Genomic DNA, 18,495 nt, shown 5'->3' on the forward strand with positions numbered 1-18,495 from the left:
CGAATCATGACACAGGTCCCCAGAGCCCCCAACCTAGTACCTGAGAACGGGCCTGGTGGGGGACAGGAGGGAGTCCTCCTGCTTCCCTCCCAGCTCCTTTGAAGATGGGGTGAGGAGGGAGGGCAGGGTTCCCCTGAGAGCTGGAGGACTTCCTGGCTGCTTTCACTGGGGCACAAGGGTACAGAAGCCAAGTGTCATCTTTTTACTTCAAGTCATACAGAGAGACCTGCAGAGGGGATCACAAGGCATGGGTCCAAATTCCTTTCAAGGCCTCTACTTCATCATGTAGAAAGAGCCAGCAAGGAATGGATTTTCTCTGAGGTTCCTTCCAGCTCTAAAAGCAACTTTTATTTTTCCAGTTAGCTTTATAAGGCCAGGCTACCCTTAGGACTGGCCCCCCATGATAGGACTGTAGGACTGTAGAACCCCCTATGGAATGCCTTTCTGCCTCAGTGTTGGTCTTCTCACTAGCCAGTTAAGAAGATCTGAAAGGACCAGGGACTACTTTTTTGAGCTTCTTGTAAAGAAGCAAATACCACAGGGCAGGATAGCGTGTTGGCATATTATCAGGGGACAGGCCAGATGCTCTGGAGCCCTGACACCTTGACTGGAATGCTGAACCCGACACTGACTGGCTTATTGATGCTGGCAAGTTATACAACTTCTCTGAGACTTAGTTTCCTCCTCTGAAATGTAGGCTTTCGAGGAATATTAACACGGGGCAGGTACTGCTACAGCAGGCATTAAATGAGATGAAAGAAATGAAAGCACATTTAAAAGTAGCAATCATTATGTAGATATTTTAAATTATCAACAGTCATACTTGAGTGACTGTCCATCAGCCCTGATAGAAAAGATGGCTTAATGAGCATGGTAACTGTGAGAACAAACCCTGAACACCTATTAGATGCCAGGCACTTTAGTATCCCATTTGATCTCAACAACTCCGGGAGGCCTATTATTCCCATCTGTCAGTTGAAGAAACAGTCTCAGAGAGGTTAAGTGTATTTCCAAGGTCACAGCAAAGGTCAGGGACCAGTCTAGGATGTGAACTCAGGTCTCTCTGACTCCAAACTCCTCAGTGGAAAGATAGTTCTTGAGCTGAATCTCCTGTCCAAGGGGAGGGGGGAAGCAGCTTGGGGACTGTTTTGGCATAAAGATGAAAGCTTTGGCAAGAAAGGCAGTGGGGAGCAGGTTGGTGAGAGAGTGAAGTTCAATTTATCCAGATCTCCTGCAGGAGGATTTCTGAGTGAGTCCTAGTTCACGGGGATCTATCAAGGATGAGCAGTTTATCACTGATTTCATCTCAGGGAGGAAGAAAGGGAGGAAGGAGAAAGGGAGGGAAAAAGAAAGAGGAAGGAGAGGTAAAAGGAGAAGGAGAAAGAGAAGAAGGAATGGTGAACAAGAAATCCTAGTTGCAAAACAATGAACCTCTCCTTTTTCTAGTCTAAAGGCCACAGGATTTTGCCAAGGTCCCACCCAGAGGATCTGGAGAAGCCTGACCACATCACCCCCACTTTCCCTCAAAGTGGCTTCACGGTAGTGCATGAATAAGGTGGGGGGAAGCATTTCAGAGCAAAGCAAGAAGTTGACAGAGTTGGGCTTTCCTGGAGGGCAGCATGAACCACACAAGTGGCCCTTGAAGCCAAGAGATTTCAAGAAATTCCAAGCCAGCGAAAGCCCAGCAGTGGCTCCCCAGCATCCAGACTGGAGCTGTTAGTGTCCAGGAGGCTGTGGGTGTGAGCTGGCCCGAAGGATGGGGAAGGGACTGGGGAGAGGGCTGGCACTGAGAAGGCAGCAAGTTCTGCTCACTAACATCGCTGTGGATGCCAGCCTCCTGCTGTCTGCTTTGGTTTGGAAAATGAATACTTTTTTTCCCAAAGGAGTGAGTTTTGCTCTTACTTTGAAAATGAGCAGATTTGCTGGCACACAGTGGTCATTTTGCCTGTTAAGAGCATAATTTCTGCAGCGAGATGATCCTGGATTCTGTTCTTGGTCCAGCCTCTTGTTAGCAGTACAACCCCCGAGTATCAGTGTCTCCCTCTGAAAATGGGGTAGGGGTTATCTACCTTGGAGTGCCGGTATAGGGATTAAAGGAGATGATGTGTGAATGTTAGCTTAAAACAGCTGTCTTCTAACTTCGGATACGTATAGTGGCTGAGGGAAATTTCTTCTAGAATCTCTAGGTCCAGCGGGGAGGGAGGTGCCGGAATGGTCCCTGAGGGGCCATAGGAAGACACATCACTGGAGCTGTGAGGAGGCCAGTGTGTGAGATAACAGGGATGGACATGGGGCCATGTAGTAACAGAGTATTTCCTTTCTGTGGGGTGAGATACCATCAGCCCCATTTTACAGATGAGGAGCTGAGGCGCAAGGAAGAGTTGATATTTAATTGAGTTCACCTAGTCACCAAGTCCCACCAAGTAATGGAACCAGAATGCAAGTCCAGGTGTTTCTGCTTTCAAAGCTGAGGGCTTTTCCATACGCTCCTCAGAGCAGCACTTGAAGGCAGGTAGTATTGGCACCCACTCAGGCAGGGGACTTTGCCTCTTTAAGCCTCAGTTGCCAATCTATAAAGTAAGGGTTAGATATGCTAATGAATATAAAAGAATCTAGCAATGGGAAAGTATATGAGGACGTTGTTTTTCTAAGATCCAAGAATTCTGGGCTCTCGTCTTACCTCTGCCTCATTGTGCTGTGTGACCTTGGGCAAATCACAACCTCTCTGGGCTTTAGAGCATTAGAATTTCCAAGGCAACTTTAAATGCATGAGTGACTCAGCCTCCCCTCTAGAGATTCTGATTCAGTTGAGTCTGGGAGGAAGTCTACATATCTGGGGTCTTTTAAGTCCCCCAGGTGTTTTAGATGAGCAAACAGGGTCCAGATGACAACACAGGTCCTCAGATGTACTCCCTGGACCAGCAACATGAGCATCACCTGGGAACTTATTAGGAATGCAAAATCTCAGGCCTCACAGGGACCTACTGAATCAGAAACTTGAGTGATTTGTTTTTACAAGCCCCCTCCAACCTCCCTTGGCGATTCTAATGTATGTTCAAGTTTGAGAGCCTCTGGGCTACAGGATTCAAGCCAACGAGCTGTGCATCAGAGGAACAAGGTGAAAAAACTGGATAAGAGCAGGAGAAAGTATGAGCAAAATTGGGGGAAAAAAAGAGGGATGGGAGAAAAGACCCAAAGAATCCAGAGGCAACTTTGACTTTGTCCCTAGGTGAGTTGGCATCACAGCTATGAAATGTGCTAAAAAATTTAAAAGGTCTCCAAAGACATGCTTCTCAAAACAGGGCATGCAGTGGGGGTGGTTGGAGACACAGAATGAAGATGGTGTGTCTTCCTGGAAAGTCAATTTACCAGAACATGTTTTAGGGGAAAAAGTTAAATTATTTCATCAATGAGTAATTGAAAACATGACTGTTAGATTAAAGCAAATAGATCTATGGTGCCACAGAATACCACCTGCTTGTATACTTCTTAGATAAAAGGAAAGCCTCAAAGACATTTTATACTTGCATTCAAGAGCTTTAGACAACAGCCTCAGACCCCTGGGGGCCAGTTCTCTTTTCCTTGCCCTTTGGTGAAAAATATAGTCATTAATGAATGAATTAACGGATTGACTGATTAGGTAAATGATTGAGTCCTACCTTGTGCCAAACACTCCGCTGGACACCGGGAATGTACCAGTAACAAAAATAAGCAGAGTCTCTACTCTAGAAAAGCTGTAGTGTAATAGGGGGGTGGTGAGCAGGCTCAGGCAGTAATCCAATTAGCATACAAATAAATACATAATTACAGGGGGAATTACAGGGGCGCCTGGGTGGCTCAGTCTGATAAGCATCTACCTTCGGCTGAGGTCATGATCTCAGGGTCCTGGGATAGAGCCCTGCATCAGGCTCCCTGCTCAGGGGGCAGTCTGCTTCTCCCTCTCCCTCTCCCTTGCCCCTGCCGTCCACTCATGTTCTCCCTCTTTTAATTAAATAAATAAATAAATAAATAAATAAATAAATAAATAAATAAATATTTTTTTAAAAAGCTTTTAAAAAATATATAATTACAGACTGTGATAGGTATTCTGAGCAAAAAAAAAAAAAAAAAAGGCAAAGAGAGATAGATCCAAGAGGATAAAATAGGGGGCCAGATAGATCTGGAGTGAGGTCAAGAGAGGCTTCTCTGAAGAAGGGACACTGAAACCCAGAGGGAAAGACTGGTGTGGGAAGCTTGTTCCTGGGAGGTCTGGAGAGAGCATGCCATGTCTCTGGCTTCCCAACCTGAAGCTTTTCCCTTCTGCTCTTTCATCCCTAGATCACACACAGCCCCCTCCAGGAAATGCTTCCTGACCCACTTTGGCCACTCTGACCATCCTCTGAATTTCCACATCTCATTCTTCCAGCACCTCTGGAATCACGACTCACTCTTATGTTCTTTCTGGTGCCACCTTCATGACGTTTTCTATACCCAAGGAATACCAACGCTAGAGTTGACTTCATCTTTTACCCAATACTATTATAAGAAAACCATGAATAAATAATGCCATAAATATGCCAGAGAAAAAGATATAAAGGGATAAGGTATAAAGGTATAATTCTCCCTTTGTTATGAAGGGAGATTCGAAAATGTTAGGAGGGTGTTCAAGGCAAATCGGCACTAACTGGGATATTCTCCTTGAGACCTTAGAAAGACCAAAGAAGATATGAGAAGGGAAATGCAGGCATTTTGTGCTCTGATCGTTGTCTGTGTAGTTCCCAAAATAACTTCATGAGTTCCACTTCATGACTACACAGCATTGCTTATTTTTTTCTTGCATGTTTCATGTTTTGTTTTCAGGAGGATGTTAGGGCTCTGTAACAAAATTGTGAAATCTGGAGGGATAAAGGCTCTTTACATATTCCATAGCACCTATGGTAAGTGTTCAAATGTTTCTTGATCCAGAGGGTGTTTTCTGATGAGCCATGACCCACACAAGAGCTGAGGTATGTTACATCCTTAATCTCTTCCTTGAACTGTGCTAAACCTTTTGCATGTTTCACCTTTTTCTTTTCTTACAATATCTCTAGGACAGAGGTAGTATTGTCATCTCAACTCTACAGAGAAGAAACTGAGGCTCAAGAGATGGAAGGAAATGACTTGGTTGTGCTCATCCAGGAAGTAAGAGGCTGGACCAGGTCCGACACTGAAGTGCTCAGGGTCATTGAAGCCAGTGGCTCACACCACTTGGACACAGCAGGGCTGGTCCAGGTCTGAGTCACAGACACATATTCTGATTAATGGTGCTTACTTTTGTAGAGGGGTTCCAGCAGATAAGATTCTTATGGAAGCATAAGATACATAGATATGAAACTGGGTGGAATGAACATAGATATGAAAGGGGTAGAATGAAAGAAATGAAGCCAAGTATTGCACACAACTGATTAACTCAGTAAAACCCATTATGAAACTGTCCTCAGCCATTGAACATCTGCCTTCGGCTCAGGGGGTGATCCTGGGGTCCTGGGATAGAGTTCTGCATTGGGCTTCTGGCAGGGGAGCCTGCTTCTCCCTCTGCCTGTGTCTCTGCCTCTCTAAAGTCTCTCATGAATAAATAAAATCTTAAAAAAAAAAAAGAAAAGAAACTGTCTTCACCTATTCAGCCCTTCTGTAACTCCTCACTGCCTCCATATGGGTCTCAGATACCTGACTTGCATATTTTGCCATAATGATCTTCACTATACATATGACCTGGGTGCGTTAATATTAAGCAAATAAGCTTTATTTTGAATGCACTTATATGGTTCAAAATGCAAAACTTATAAAAGGGTACATAGCAAAAACTCTCTCACCTTCCCCTTTCACGCAGATCCTCTTCCCAGAGACAACCACCATTGCTATGGTATGAATGTATGTGTTCCCCTCCCCCCAATTTCACATGTTGGAATCCTAGCCCCCAAGTGATGGTGTTAGAAGGTGGGGTCTTTGGGAGGCAGTTAGGTCCTGACGGTAGAACCTCCATGAATGGGATTGGTGTCCTGATAAAAGAGGCTCCAGCGACATCCCTGACATCCCTAGCCCCTCCCACCATGTGAGGACACACCACAGCGAGAAGACACAAGCTGCAAACCAGGAAGAGGGCCTTCACCAGAACCCACAATGGCTACTACTACAACCCAGTCTCCAGAACTGTGAGAAATAAATTTCTGTTCCTTATAAGCCATGCTGCCTATGGTATTTTGTTACAGCAGACTGAGCAAACAAAGACAACTGGTATCAGTTTCTTGTCTGTCTTTCCAGAGGAAAAGACTACTAATGTCTACTAATATATAAGTAAATAGATGCACACATACAAACACACATGCACACACACATAAACCCTTTTTATTTTTTACAAAGATTTTACTTATTTATTTATTTATTTGAGAGAGAGAGAGACAATGCAGGGATAAGCAGGGGGAGTGGCAGAGGAAGAGGGAGAAGTAGACTCCCTACTGAGCAGGGAGCCCAAAATGGGGCTCGATTATAGGACCTCGGGATTATATCCTGAGCCAAAGGCAGACGTTTAACTGACTGAGCCACCCAGGTGCCCCATATACACCCTTTATAAACAAAAATGAAGCATATAGGACATAATGTTCTTTCAGTTGCTTTTATGACTTAACAATGCACCTCAGAGCTTGTTTTATTATCAGAATATAAAAAGCTTCCTTATTTTTTAGGGCTGCTTTGTGTTCACTTGCCCCATTCTTCAACCAGTCTTCAACTGATGAGCAATTAGGTGGCTTCTGATCTTTTGATACAGCAAACAATACAGCATGAATAATCTTTCAATTATACTATTCATGACATAGCATCCTCCTTTCAATCAACTGTTTCCAAAAACTTCTCTCCTGTCCTAAGCAATATCTATGAAGGCATAGATTTGATGAGCTCATGATATATTTTTCTAATTCATATTAACATGAATAGATAAGAAATTCACAACCATTTAAATCAAGGTGCTTGCCTGTATATCACCTGTAACCATTTTGCTTAGCACATGTGCCATGCATCCATTATTAAAGGAAACACTGGCCACCCGGACATTCCCAACTACTTGAGGATCTGCCCTCTGCCTCCCTCTCCAAATTCATTTCCCCGGTCTCCTACACTCCAACTTTGTGGAATCATAGGCCGTTTTAAGTTCATGCCAAATTGGATCGTGCCCCAGAAACTTTGCACATGTCCTCCCCTGCCTGAAACAGCATCTGCACCTTGTCCCCTGGAAAGGGAAAGCTCCTATTCTTTCCTCAAGTCACAGTCTAAGGTCTCCCCCTCCAGGAAGCCCTCTCTGCCTTCTCCATCCAAACCTGCACCTACCTACCCCCCTGGTTCCTGCTTGCTTCTATTTTAACCTTCAGCACACAGAGTCAGTACAGCACAGTGGTTACAAGAGTAAGGTCTGAGTTAGGCTGCCTGGGTTCAAACCCAACTCCACCACTTACTAGAAGCTTGACCTTGGGCAAATTGTTTACTCTCCTGGGGGTGTCATTTTTCCCATTTGTAGAATGGTGATGATTATAACATCTACCTCATAGTGAGGATCAAAAAGATGTGTTTAGCAGAGTAAATGCTCTACAACTGTGCATTATAGCGATTATCTTTACAGCTCTGTTTCCCGTGCTACATTATTAGCTCATTTTAGCCTCCAAGCTCTCCAGTTTCTAATCCTGTCAGGCCTACCTTCCAAATAGATCTCATTTCTGAGCACATCTCACCCCGACCACACTGCCAGCTGAACATGAGCCACTGTCCTCTCCCGTCAGAGCATCAGCCTCCTAACGGCCTCTGTGTCCCATGTCCAATTTCTTCAGTCTATGCCTTACAGCAGTCAGAGGATCAGAGTCCCCTTTAAGATAGAAGTCAGATGAGGTCATATTCTGCTCTGAACCATCCAGAAGTTTCTATTCTTTTTTTTTTTTTTCTTAAAGGCTTTCTTATTTTTAAAATAAAACCCAAATTCCTTACTATGGCAAAAGAGGCCCACACCATCTGGCCCCTGCCTCCCTCTATGGGTGCTCCCTCTTCTCCAGGCACACTGGCCTCCCTGCCATTTTTGCCCATCAGGCACACAGAGGGAGTCTCCACCTCACTCCTCAGCCTGTTCTTCCACACACTCCCGCCCAACACTTGCTCCATTCAGGCTCTGACTCCTATCCAGAATGACCATTGACTATCCCTCTCCAGTCCTTCTCTGTTCAAAACACTCATGGCTTCCCAAAATGATGTTTATATGTGTCTATGTGTCCCACTGGAATGCTCCATAAAGACAGGGACTTCGTTTTATTTACTACTGTCTCCTCAATCCTCAACGGTGCCTGGCACAAAGTATATGCTCAATAAATATTTGCTGAGTGACTGGACGCATGAGTGATGGCAGTGCCCAGCACAGGGACAATAACATTTCTGAGGTTTAGCAAATGTCTGGAGAGGAATGGAGAGCTAGGGAAACAGAAGAATCAAGCACAGAGGAAGGAAGGAGAGAAGGAAGCCCAGAGGATTTTGGGTTTTAGCTGTCATGTCTCTTTATTGAGATATAATTTACATATCATGGGGGCACCTGGGTGTCTCGATCAGTTAAGCAGCTGCCTTCAGCTCAGGTCATGATCTCAGGGTCCTGGGATGGAGCCCTACAGCGGGCTGCTCAGCGTGGAGTCCGCTTCTTCTTCTCCCTCTGCCTCTCCTTCTGCTCATCTGTTCTCTCTCACTCAAATAAATAAAATCTTTTAAAAAATTTACATATCATGAAAAGTACCCATTGCAATTGTACAAATCAGTACATTTCAGTAAATTTCCATAGTGAGGAAACCATCACCACCACCCAGTTGTAGAAAGATCCCTTATTCTTCTGGCCTTTGCTCTTATCCTGCTCACAGCTCCCGTCCCAAACCACCACCAATCAGTTCTGTACTCTCTAATTTTGCCTTTTCTAGAAACTTCATATAAATGGAATCATACATTATGTAGTCTTTTCTGTCTGGCTTTTTCTGCAACGTTTCATAATTATTTTTAGGTTCACCCATGTCAGGCATGCACCAGTAGCTTGTTCTTTCTTATTCCTGAGTAGCATTCCATCGTATAGATACACCACATTTTGTTTATCCATTTTCCAGTTGATGGATATTTGTGGGGTTTCTTGTCTTTAGACTATTATGAAGAATGTTGTCATGATTTTTTAGGTACATGTGTTTCCAAATGTCTGGCCTGGGGTAGATACGTAGCAGTGAAATTGCTGGGCCATATGATAAGTATATGTATGAGTCCAGAAGATTTTGATGCCCTAAGACTTTTGGAAGCTCCACTGAGGCTTATACAAAAATACTCCAAATGTTGTAGAGGAAAACACACGTAAAACTCAGTATGAGCTGCAAGCTCAGCTCCAAGTCCTAAGTACGTGGCCAATTCATTATGCCTGTGTTTGAAGCCCATTTGCAGTTGTATTTGATGTATTGTCTGTGGGGAGACGGTGAAATTTGCCAGCCTTCAGACTAACAACTGAGCCTAATTTTTCACCCAGTGATTCTAAAGAAGTTTCTTCTTGGCAGAGGTTTGGGCAAGGAACAGTTGAAATTGATTGTGGCAAATGGTGTGGGAAGAAGTGATACAGTCTTTACCACCAAAAAACACAAGTGAAAGGTGAAGTGAACATAATCATGTGGAAGAGTCCCTGGCCCCTTGTGAGATTTTGGTCCCTGCCAAGCATTCTGGACCCCCCATCATCATTCCCAACTGCAGAGGCCTTGAAACCTAAGCCTTCCAGCATGCACAATCTCAGATCCTGCCAGGTGCATCTCAACAAAGCCTTGCTTCAGGTTTTAAACATTGTTATTATGATTTGGGGAATCATGATGAGCCAAAGCTTACTTGGGCTGTGATGGCATTTACAGAAAGCTTCCAGGCTTTCATCTCCTGCTTTGCCACCCCCCCCATCCCCCGCTCTGCTCTGCTTTGCTTTAGCTTCAAAGACTTCACCCAGTGAGGGAATTGACCTTCCAGTGAAAGCTTCAAGGGCTGAACCCTCTTGGCCTCCATCCCTATCCTACTGCATGAGAAAATGAAATACTCATCACAGCTCTCCTTAGAGATCTTCTGTAGCATAAAATCAGAATTGGTCCTAAGATTTAATTTTGGCTTCAAAAGTCAATCCGACATTCCCAACTGAACAATGCCCACTTGAAAAAGGTAAATAAATAAGATTTTCTTAAAGCAGCATTCTCAGAGCTTTGGGTAAATATTCTCTCTGATGGGTTCCAGCCTCCCTGTAAAGAGAGAGGACGCTGGGAAAATGATTGGTCAAGTGAGCAGATTTCATAGGAGTTCTTATTGCTGTTGTTTGTTTGATGTAATGGGGGTTCCATCTGAGAAGAAGGGGTTTCAGGCCATCTTTCAGGATCACCTGGAGGTGATCCATGTGGAAGAGTTGATTGACATGGGTGGAGATGGGAGAAAGAAGTGAGGTCACCATTGGTCTCAAGGCTAGGGTCTGAACCCTGGGGTGAAATGCTGAAGGAGCATCTGTGCATCTCAGGGAGCCCCTGTCAATACTTTGAGGGCCAGTGGACAAAGTGGGGTACGTGCAGAGCCAGGCAGATTTGACTCACTCCAGCACAAGCACACAGTGTGGCTTCTGCTCTGGAAAGAAGTTGAGAATGCAGGACCCACACATGGGGCAGGTTGCAGGCAATGGGCTGGAGGATCTGGGTTCAAAACCTTACTTTGCTTCTTCCTAACTGACTTTGGACAAGTCCCCTCACCTGTCCGTGCCTCAGTTTTCTTGTCTGTAAGCCAGATATATTAATAATGACCACCTCCTAAGTTTGCTATGAGGAATAAGTGAGTTAATACACAGAGAGGGCTTATCTGGGTATATAGGAAGTGTTTGCTAAATGTGTTGCATTCTTGCTGCTGTTATAGGTTTCCAGCTTTGAGGAGCCACTGGGTGACACCATCTATCATATACATTAATGTCAAAGTTATTCCAGCAAGAGCCACTGAAAAGCAACCTAGAGCAAACATACCCTGAAAGAGTCATTTGAGAGCTGATATGAAACCTCCTTGGGACTCCCAGCAGAACCTGGGTGACACTTTGGTGGAATGGGGTGGGAGGGAGCAAAAAGGCCTTTATTATACAGATAAGGGTGCCTGTCAGTGGAGTAGATATGACCACTGTTAATCATGACCTTGTTAGACTCAGCTTTGGGAGCCTGGGAATATCTGAGTTACCCAAACAAGAGACTGGCAGAAACATAGACGACACAGCTGCTGAACGGTTTAGCACATTCATACTCCCCAGGTTCAAATCCCAGATCTGCCACTTCCTAGCCATGTGTTTTGAGTGAATTAATGAAATCTCCCTGTGCCACAGTTTGACTCAATTGTAAAAATAAAAATAATAGTCCATACTTCATAAAGTGAATGTTGGGTTTGCAAAAGATCATTAAAGAATATCCTTAACATGAGTGCACAATAAACATCAAAGAGCCAAACTAGCAGATTAGGAACAAGAGGTTCTCATGTGCAAAGGCTTAGAGGTGGAGAGAGAGCAGAGGCGCAGGGATCAGTGAGGCAAGGTGTGAGGTTGTAGCTGCTCTGGGACCCACAGGCCTGTCCTGGGCTCATGGGACTTCTTTTACACAAATAGAGTGATGATGAGCAGGAAAGGGATGTCTGGGATCCTGATAAATGACCGTGATTGTATCTATGTCACATGAGCTAAATTGTAAGCCTTTTGAGAGCTGGAACCTTGTTTTTCCTACACATAGCACCTGCCGCTATCCCCAGCACAGAACAAGTGCTCAGTTGGTGGTTATGAGATGTTAAAAGCACTGAACAAAGCTCCAGATTGGGAATTTGGTCCAGCCTTGGCCTTTACTGATTCTCTCTAGGACCATGACCAAGTCATGCCATTGATGCCCAGCTTTTGTTGGACCAACAGAAATTATGGAAGGGACTTCAGAGACGAAGAAACAGAGGTCCAGAGGATAGGAAGAACACAGTTAATGTCAAACATTAAGTTAGAAATAGAGTAAGGGCTAGAAACCATTCCCTCTGCTAAGCCCAGTTCCCATTCCCACCTGATTTCTCACAGGGAAGATGAATGATTTTTGCTGTAGAGTTCAAGATCATATTCTCTGTCAAGCTTGCATATTTATTTTCAATGAGTTGGTAAATTCATCTCAAGACTGCATTCTTCCAGGGGCGCCTGGGTAGGTCAGTGGTTGAGCATCTGCCTTGGGCTCAGGTCGTGATCCTGGGGTCCTGGGATCAAGTCCCACCTCAGGCTCCGCACAGGGAGGCTGCTTCTCCCTCTGCCTATGTCTCTGCCTCTCTCTCTCTCTCTCTCTCTCTCTCTCTCTCTCTCCCTCTCTCTGAGTCTCTCATGAATAAATAAAATATTTTTTTAAATTAAAAAAAGACTGTATTCTTCCAAACCAACTTGGAGAATAATAATAAGCAGTGATATGAAGAAGATAGCAATCCTATATTACAAATGAGGAAACCCAGCCTCAAAAAAGCTGAATTCACTTGCCCAAGTTCACACACCTGGTAGGGAAGCTGCAGAGTAGGAATCCAAACTCAGAACTTCCTGAATCCAAAAGCCGTGTGCTTTTCTCTCTACTGAAAGTGGATTCTGAGTGGTAGTTAGGGCACTTTGCCTGGAGCACAGGCTTCTGTTGGAGGTCTGGAATCCTGCCCTCACAGAAAGACCACTAAGACAGAAGACTATAGTCTGGGCTGATAGCTCCACCATTCTGAAGGTTTGAGGCCATCTTAGTGAGCATGGCTACTTGGGAAAACCCATGAAAATCTGAAATTCTTCCTTCATGCTCTCCCCCTCTCCTTCTCTGAAGGGCAGTGGGCCTGTAAGAACAACCTTAGCTCTCACCACACCCCTCACTGATTTGGATAAACAGAAGTTAAACAGAAACGCAGCTTCATGGATTCATAACTTAGAAAACTGAGGGAAACTAGGGCAAGCTCTGGGCTGTGACAGCAGATGCAGCACAGGGGTTGCTGATCACCCTCAAGTTAAACGGCCTCCAGAGACTCTCCACAATTCTTTCCTCCCAGCCCCAATCCTTTTCAAGAAAATCAATGCTTTCATTTTGCTGGAACTGAAATTCACATTTAAATCCCCATTACATCATAAAATATGTCTCGTGCATCCGCACACATTTACCAAATGTATTACTGTCTTTTGCATTTTTTTCCATAAAGATCTATCTTAATCCAATATTGCTCCATCTCCATTAAGGCAACTCCTTTAAAGGCTATTCCTGTATGAATACTCCTGAAGTGCCTGCAATTTTGCTCCCTGTCAGCTAGAGAACTCTAGAAATAAATGGTAGCTACAATTTAGTGAGCGCCTACTATGTGATATGTATCTTATAAATGGTAAATTATGTTATTTAGGCTGTAAGTTTGGTTACTAAAATAGACAGACCCACATTACAGCAGTCAAATGATACTGAATTTTATTTCTCTCTTATTTAGCTGACTAGGAGTAAGCTGTCTAAGGTGAGTGAGGGCTCCAAGCTGTCAGAAATCCCAGGTTCCTTCTATCTTGTTGCTCTGCCATCTTTGGGTATTGCCATCATTCACCTTTTCCAAGATGGTGTGTTGCTACCTTTCAGCCAGCTAGTAAGAGGAACGTAGGAAAGAAATTCCCCCTTTCCTTTAAAGTCATGAACTTATTGGTGGCATAGCTGCACATTTCTCATTAGCCAGGACTTAGTCAAAGAGTATGACCAGCTGCAAAGGAGGCTGGAAATTATAGTCTTTAATTCAGATGTCATGCACCCAGTTGGAAGTGAGAGGCTCTATTAGTATAGAAGAAGAAGATAATAGATATTAGGATAACACAAGCAATATGTGCCACATAAGGTGATCCTAAATGAGACTAGACCGCAAGATTTTTGAACCTGTGATAAGTACAGGCTAAAAATTAGATGTTGTAATAGAGGAACAGCCTCATCTAGACTGGGATGCCCATGCCCCATTTCCAACATTACTTACTATGAAATAACCTAAAATATGGGATGTAGGATTGTTCTATCTGTGTGGTAGGACCAAATTACAACACTGTGAGTGGGGATGGAGTTTCCTCTGAAAAGAAGGAATGTTCCCATAGTCAAACCTCTTTAAGAGTGGTCAATCCTGAAGAAAGAAATGAGGATTCTGAAAATAGGTTTTAAGTGAGAGGAATGGACTTCTCTCCAAACCGGGGGTCAGTTCGGCCTGGACTCCACAGTATAGAGATGCCTAGAATATTTCTGGTGAAGGAAGGAGGGAACTCAGGACCAGGCATGGAAACACAGGCTGAAAGAGAGAACAAAGCCAGGCAGTTAAGGGAAGCTGAGGACAGCTGGACCTGTTCAGTTATTGTAAATAATTTCCTGTTTTGCTTCTTTTCAACTAGTCCCAAATTGTCAGTAAAAGCTTGTTAATAGCTACATCTTGGTGTCTGTTCTAATGTGGAGAATAAAGGCAAAGTATCTGCCCCACACTTAGGATGAAGTAGACCTACCACTCTGGCCTTTCTTCAACTCCTCAAAAATGCCACATTTATTCCCACCTCAGGGCCTTTGCACACACCTATCTGCTTGGAATGCCTGCCCCCAGCACCCTTGCCTATACGCTCCTGCTCACCCTGAGCTATCATCTAGGATGTCACTTCAAGAAAGCCCTGCCACGCTCTCCTAATCCTTACTTACCCCTGCTCCCCTGCCCCAAGACTCAGTAAGTTTTCCCTGATACTCTCTATTTATCATATTTTTATTTGTAATAATGTATTTACTCATGGCATTGTTTCATCAGTGTCCTTATTCTCTACTATATTATAAATATCACAGGGATCAGGAACTACGTCCAGTTTTTCTCACTTCTGAATGTCTAGCACCTAGGACACTACCTGGCACATGGTAGGTACTCAATTAACATGTGTTGAATGAATGAATGAGAACAGTGCCCCACTCCTGAGGCCATAGTAACTCTGGGTTCATCAGCAGAGGACAGCTTTGGCCACCAGAGTGTTGACCCTCATAGGGCTTTGACAAGGAGGCAGCACTATGCTGGCATGCGGAAGAGACTGGGATGGAATCATTGGTGGTTCAGAAGGGCCCTTAAAAAACCTCTCAGAAATACTTGAGGAGACACACTGGGGCATATGTGGCTGAAGCCAGTGGTTCTCATGTTCTCATCATTTGGATTACACACATGGAAGTAATATCATCTAATTCTCTATCCATACTATGAGAGGGATTTTATTTTTATCTCCAATTAGCAGATATGAAAACTGAGGTTCAGAAATGTTTGGAAACATTTGTTTAGAAATATCTGGAAACCCAAGGTCACACAGTGAGTAAATGGAGTCTGGGTTCAAACCCAGGTCTGCCCATCTCCAAAGACTATCATCATTCCCCATGCTACCCAGAGGGGGAAAAAGGATATGGGAAAAGCCTCACAAAAGTCAATTCACAGTAATGACTCCACTGATAAATTTTTCCAGCTGATGGCTTCTCCATGATGACTTTTCTTCTGCATGAACGTCTCCTTGGCTGACTGCTCCCAGACCACTCTCTGAGAGCCTCCACCATTTAAACTTAACACTGATTACTTTTCATGAAGTTTGGTTTCTGCTAGGCTCTTTGCCTTCTGCAATCAGAGTCTCAGGTTTCCAAATCTGAAGGCTGTTATTGGGGTTCCCCTGAACTGCCTCTCTCTCAGCCTAAATGGGATTTTTTTCTCTCATAACAAGTGTGCTTTTGGGTTCTGTCCTCTGAAACATAGCACTTTATCCATGCCCCTCAAGGGTTAGCATCCCAAAAGGAACATGCTAAAATGGACCCAGTTTTTCCAAAGGGCAGTTTGTGTCTCTAAAGCTTCTAAAATGTGCGTCTATTTTACCCAATTACGAGAGTTTATCTCAAGAACAAATCAGACAGATGTGCAAAGATGCCAGATTATGGACTTTTTATCAGCAGAAAAGTTTGCAATAGTAAAAATATGGAAACAACGAAATATCCAATAATAGGAGATTGGTAAAATAAATGGAGATACAATCATATGCAATGCAGCCATTAAAAAGGACAATGTAGGGATCCCTGGGTGGTGCAGCGGTTTAGCGCCTGCCTTTGGCCCAGGGCGCGATCCTGGAGACCCGGGATCGAATCCCACGTCGGGCTCCCGGTGCATGGACCCTGCTTCTCCCTCTGCCTGTGTCTCTGCCTCTCTCTCTCTCTCTCTCTGTGACTATCATAAATAAATAAAAATTTTAAAAAAAAGGACAATGTAGACTTTTACTAATGGTGAACAATATTCACAGAGAAAAAGTAGGTTCAGAAGCTAATTGTAGAATATGATTTCATTTCTGTTAAGATACAGATTTATTTGTTCATACAATAAAAATATATCGAGCAGTTGCTGTTTAACAGGTGCTATGCTAAGAGCTATGGGTATAGGCAATGAACAAAATAAAAGGTGTCTATCAGGAGATTAACAATCCACTGAGCATTCTCTTCTGGTGATCACTAACGACAGTGGCTCAAAAAAAAAAAAAAAAAAAAAAAAGGACAGTGGCTCAAACTCTCTGAGCCTCAGTCTCCACATTAATCAAAAAAGGATAATAACATTTACCTACAGCAATGTAGGAAGATCAAATATGTATGAATATAAGGGTTCAATAAATGTAAGGTATACACTATTTATCATGCCAAAATCAACTACTTCCTACTATTCCCACTCTACTAGGGGTTACTGTGATTTTTATGTAAAGACCCTAAGACTACATCTCAAATTCTAGTCTCAACGTAATCATCAAATATCTCTGTAACCCAGGGTAAATGATTGCATTCAGTCACTTCAGTCAGTCAATAATTCAACAAACCCTTATGAGCACCTACTATTGTCTTAGCATATAGGATTCTGTGCTCTCTGGCCCCCTCTGCCCTCTGCTCCTATCATTGGCCTCTCAACATTGACCTCCCTGAAGTTCCTTCAACCTGTCATTTGCTCTCATTTCAGTGCTTTTGCTCTTGTTGTTTTCCTCTGCCTGAAATATTCTTCCTTCTGGATGTCATGACTGGATCTTTCTATCTTTCCAGTCTCAGCTTAAATATCTCCTCTCAGAAAAGTCCTGAGCATCCTAGGGCATCCTAGGGCATCCTAGCCCTCCTGCTCATGACTCTATTGTCTTCATAGTGTTTACCACTATCTGATAGGATAAAATTAATTTTCTTATTATCTGTCTTCTCCGCTACAATGGAAGCTCTAGGAGAGCAGACAAACATCTAGTATTTCTACTCCATTTGCTGTACCCCAGACCATAAAACTGTACCTGTCACATAGCAAATGTTTAATAAATTTTCTCAGGTGAATGAATGAATGAATGAATGAACATCCCTGGCCTCAAGCTAAGGCAAAGGATATAATAGTGAGCAACACACATATATAATCTTTTATAATCATCACCTTGCAATGCCTGATTTCTCATTCCTCTGAAAGGGAATTATTCTTGTCCCTGTCTTACCTAAGGATTCTTTATAGTTATGAAACCAGTATTCATTTAAATATGCACAACCTCCTATCAGATCCTTTCTCCAGGACTCTCCTCTGCCAGAGTGCTGAGTAATTATCCTTTAGAATCTACAATGGCTCCAAATTTTGATTAAATGCTTTTTTGGCTTTCAAAATCCTAGGCCAGACTATTAGGCTGTGCTCTGCTATGGCATTACCCAGCACAGTGATTGACTGAGACAGACTTTGTCTCCCTCTTACTTTGCAGCTATTTCCTTGAGTATTTTGATCCGGGTGAGAAGTATGACATTATTGATTTGCTCTGCTCCACTCACCAACTGCCTCATCTGCAAGAGCAGGAATCTTTATGGCTTCAATAATTTCCCAGAGTGCAAAGAACTCTTTTATATTTTTTGCTTGGCGCTTTGCAATTCTGTAAATTTTTTATGGACTCTGAGGTTAAGTTTCATCCTTTGCTCGCAGGCTCATTGTGACGTCTGCTTGTGCTCCAAGAAAAAAACCTGACCCTTTTGTATCCAGTCACGTCCCACCCTATCCTTATCTTTAGAGAGGGAGGGAAAAAAGAAGAGAAAAAACAAACAGGATTTTAGAGTTAGATCCTATAGGGTTTTTTTTTTTTTAAGATTTTATTTTTTAAGTAATCTCTACACCCAGTGTGGGACTCAAACTTACAACCCCAAGATCAAGAGTTGCATGCTCTACCAACTAAGCCAGTCAGGCACCCCGATCCTGTACTTTTTTTTAACTGAAAAGAAAAAAAAAAAAAGGAAGCTCAGAAAGGTTTAGTGACTTGCCTAAAATAACACAGCCAATAAGTGGAAAAATACTCTTCTGCTTCTGGTATGAACATTGGTTGTCACAAATATTTTGGTTCTTTTCCTCCTGAGCACAAATGAAAGGAGTCCTCCTCTCTACCCCATAAGGACATATGACTTGCAG

The 18,495-nt window shown here is 43.4% G+C and overlaps 1 long non-coding RNA gene across 1 annotated transcript; it reads right to left on the reverse strand.

The window, feature by feature from the left end:
• Window positions 1–13,508: 13,508 nt before the first annotated feature.
• Window positions 13,509–18,092, reverse strand: LOC111096498. The gene is made up of 3 exons (XR_005360363.1): window positions 17,871–18,092; window positions 14,159–14,340; window positions 13,509–13,841 (listed from the first exon to the last, which is right to left on the reverse strand). It is a non-coding gene; the product is annotated as an uncharacterized LOC111096498 (long non-coding RNA).
• Between the last annotated feature and the right edge of the window lie 403 nt (window positions 18,093–18,495).

This window comes from Canis lupus, chromosome 6 (assembly GCF_011100685.1).
Source record: "Canis lupus familiaris isolate Mischka breed German Shepherd chromosome 6, alternate assembly UU_Cfam_GSD_1.0, whole genome shotgun sequence".
In the NCBI taxonomy this organism is placed as follows: Eukaryota; Metazoa; Chordata; class Mammalia; order Carnivora; family Canidae; genus Canis; species Canis lupus.